At 35.6% G+C, this 4023-nt stretch overlaps 1 long non-coding RNA gene across 1 annotated transcript; it reads left to right on the top strand.

Moving 5' to 3' along the window:
- Positions 1 to 1265: 1265 nt before the first annotated feature.
- Positions 1266 to 4023, top strand: LOC132055996 (uncharacterized). Its single transcript, XR_009414699.1, has 2 exons — positions 1266 to 3556; positions 3628 to 4023. It is a non-coding gene; the product is annotated as an uncharacterized LOC132055996 (long non-coding RNA).

Raw genomic sequence — 4023 nt, 5'->3', positions numbered from 1 at the left:
GTTGCAAACAATACAAATAAGATTGACATACACACGAATTTGTTTTTCCTACAAGTAACCATAATTTTCTTCTGTTTAGTTTTCCGATGAGTATGTGAATTCTGTATTTTAATATCTAAGTCAAAGAGAAGTGATGATAATAGTTAGAATAGTGCTTTTCACAATAATAATTGTAGGAAGTACAGTAATTTTCCATATGAGTTACGTTTATTATATATATTTTCTCTATCTTCATAAGATAGGGGTAAGGTCTGCATATACTCTACCCTACTCAGACCTCACTTGGTGGGATTATCTTTTGGGTATATTGTTGTTGTTGTATTATGTATATCTTCTCCGATGTGGGTTTCATTTTTTGAAAATGCTAGGAATTGCAGTTCCCCAATAGTAGTGGAACTAACGCCAAATCCAATGATCAGATTGAGTAAATAAGGCTATTGTGGTTTCCATAGTTGGGTTTCATCAAAGAAGTAGAATGAAAAAGTCCAAGATAAGAAGAGTCTGTCCTCTTGTGTGCAACTATCCTGTGAAAACTAGAAGTTGAAGTTGGGTTACACCAACAGAATGTCCCGCGTGAACAAGGTGCAGAAGATGAGTACTATCAAATTTGAAGAAGGTGCAGAGGATGAATACTATCAAATTTGAAGAAGGTGCGAAAAATGAGTACTAAGAGCTGTCTTCAATTAAGATTCCTCCAACTCCGTGGACAGTTAAAGTGGTTCTTTCCATATGGCACAGATTCTGAAAGAAGTGGGGTGAGAAAGATGGCTTTATGGTGTTATTGGCAAAAACATTGCCTTCAGTAGTAGAAAGAGACATGATTCTGTTCAAGAAACCTGGATGCCTCAAGGTAGCAACTATAAGATAATTGGTTCACTTTGAATTTCTGTTTTCATTTTCCCCCTCCTTTGGCAACATTCCATGTGAATAGGTGAAAAACTACATAGATTAGAGCAAGAAAAGGGGATCATTGTGCCCTTCATTGTATGCCACAGGTATGATCTACATTGCTCTGTATCGACTCCATGCTAAACCTATTGATGCTTATTCATCGGCGAGTTTCTGCTGGAGTCTCATGTTGTCAACGAGTTATATTATTGTTTGATTTCTCTAATTGTTTTCCTTGGAAAATTAGAATCTTTAGTGGGCGTTGTATTGTCTTTGTGACTAACGATGAAACTTGGAGCTTAGTTTTCCTGGGAAAGTTGTGGGGCGTGAGAGTTGGAAGTCAAGCTGCTCCAATCAAAGAAGCTGCTAAGGTAATTAATTTCCTGTAAGTAGGAATTTTTCTGTTATTGAGCAAGTTTTATTCTTATTTATGTATGACTGCTTTGTTGTTCAGAAAATTGAGACACTTTGTAGTAAGACATTTGCATTTGAGTCAAAGCAAATTATTCCATATATTTTGCCTTATCTAAATTCATGCAATTCGAATTTGCATGAATAAGAGGTCTTAGTGCGAAGATATAGTCTATCAGCAAATGAGAAGGATAGACACATACTCAAGCCATGGAAACCTTCTTTTCTTATACACTTCAAAATTGCATTCACTCAAAAATCCGTAAACAAGATCTTTCTCTTCTCTGCGAATCATGTTTGAACAACGAAATCCATAACATAAAAGTAGGTCAAATGCTAAAAAAACTGATTTTGATTCTATATAGTCTTTCTGATTTTTATGCCTTTATCTCAGCAAGGAGATCAGATGTCCAACCCATTTATTTTTCTGGTATTCAAGTAGGTCGGAATAGTTGGAATATGTATTATCATAATAATGGTAGAAATGGAATTAGACACTCTTTATGTGCTTGGGTGTTAGAAAAATGTAGTCCATAAAATATATGCTTCACGATTTAGGCGTAGAGTAGTTTGTGAACTTTTTAATTTCAATAGTGGTACTATTGAATTTCAACGATATAATACAGTAAATAATTCTGTTTAAGTTTGTTCGGTACTTGCATTTCAAAGTGCAGGCAATGTGTTTCCTAGAAGGACATAGATTAGTTTGTTGCCCTATAGTATTAGGGTAGATATATTTCTAGTCCAAGTCAGAGACAAAGTAATCACAAGTAATGTGATTACTTTTCTATTTGTCCTACTTCCTCTCATTGTTAAAATATTCTGTAGTATTCCTTCCCTCTCGGCCATATTCCTCTATCTCGCCAAGGCAAACAAACACATTCGCCTTTGATATTTTGAACTATGTTTCCAGGTACGGTGGTCATTGATTTTTATCTGCTTTCTTAATTTCCAGTTATGCTACAGCAGAAATGTGGTCTCTTAATTCCAAATCAGCAACTCCCGAACGAGGGTGGTAAATATCATTTTGGTTTCTTATAGTGTTGATCTTTTTTTGATAGTTGTGAGTTGTCAATCTGACTTTGAAGTAGAAGTGCTTGAAGGTACTGCGGAAGAAGAAAAAGATTATGCTTTTGTAGAAACAAAGCAATTCAACAAGGAAAGCCTCTGGATATACTAGCTTGGTGAAGAAGAGTGTAAAGGCTTCTCGAAATAAGTTTGTTGACTGTCTTAAAAAAGGAAAACGCAGAGATTAAAGATAATTCTCAGAATACCCTTTTTCCTGCCAAGTTAACATGGTGTCCTGATGTTAACATTGTGTCACACTGCTCACCAACGGTCGCTTTCCCAACCCAAATTGTATCCATGAATTATTGGTGCTGAGGCTACAAATAATATTGCACGTGGTTTAGATTTTCGTTCTGTGTATATGTATGGGTAGAGTCAATGTCATCACATTCAAATAGATTATTTATTTTTTTATCATTTATTTTGTGTCGTACTGGATAGGATTATGCATACTAGAATGGAGAAGCTCGAGGGTTGGCATTGTTTAGATAGTATATATATGGAGGAGATCAGGGGACCGAGAATGAACTAATGTATTTTTGGAGCATTTGATGCCGTCAATTAATTCTCAACAAGAAGGCCAAAGAAAGAATGCTGGTGAACAAGCGTCTTAAATTAGGCAAGTGATGCATTTTTTATCGCAGGGTAATTGGACCGCTTGTGGTCCTAGCAAAAGAAACCTTAGAGTTCAACGTCTTACAATGTTTAATTTCTTTTCTGATCACTTTTTCTATTTACTCCTTTTTGAAAAATGTTTTTCTTTCCGGTACATGCAGAACTCAGAGCTTCAGATAACATATTCTACTTTGAGAATGATAAAAGACATTGGCTTCTATTCCAGTTCTGGATCCACTTACCTAAATTGGTTTTAGATTTCAGAATGTTACTATTATAATTTGAAAACAATCTCAGGTTATAATTTGAATTTGCCTGTGGAGCTTTAGTTTATTTCCTTTTCTTGGAGCTTTAGGAGGTTGTCCCGACATCCTCTCTATTTGAATTTGCCTGTGGAGAGGAGAATCTATGTTATGAGGACGAGGAGAATCTACGTTATTCATATCAAACGCTAAAAGGTAGACATAAGGCTCAAAGTGCCGGAGGAATCCCAATCCCAATAACTTGCTTTGGATGTCTCAACCAAACGCATTGACTCTTATCAATGCCAACTAGTCTTACTGAATTTGCACTTGTAATGTTCTCAAGCTCTTTAAGATTTTGAATTAGAATTCATCTTATCATTTGCTTAATTTATTTGCACAGGGAGTCTGCAACGAGTTATTCATAGGCAGAAGGGAAGGCAACTGTTGAGCAGATAAGTGCTGACGCCATTTCTTATAAAAACATTCCGTGCTTAAGGAAGATGTTACCGATGAAAAGGACAAGCTAAAGAAGCTCAGTTTCATATTTACTTGGCAATTATTTAGTTAGGCCACTCTTTGTTATATTCGTGACTGAATTTGTGTGTTCTTTTGTTTTTACTAGATGAGTTCTGGTCCGCGCTTAGCCTGGTTAATATCGTAAAAGCTAGTTGTATGAGTTTTTTGGTAACTACTCATTTTCCCTCTTCTTTTCAAATGGCTCTTAATATATTTCTATATCATCCCTAGAGGAAACCAATCTGCAGAAGTGTTCAAGTACAAAATATATGTTTCATCT

The sequence above is a fragment of the Lycium ferocissimum genome, chromosome 5 (genome assembly GCF_029784015.1).
Source record: "Lycium ferocissimum isolate CSIRO_LF1 chromosome 5, AGI_CSIRO_Lferr_CH_V1, whole genome shotgun sequence".
NCBI classification, from domain to species: domain Eukaryota; kingdom Viridiplantae; phylum Streptophyta; class Magnoliopsida; order Solanales; family Solanaceae; genus Lycium; species Lycium ferocissimum.
The sequence above is the reverse complement of the archived record's forward strand: the minus strand, read 5'-3'. Positions and strand labels throughout refer to the sequence as shown.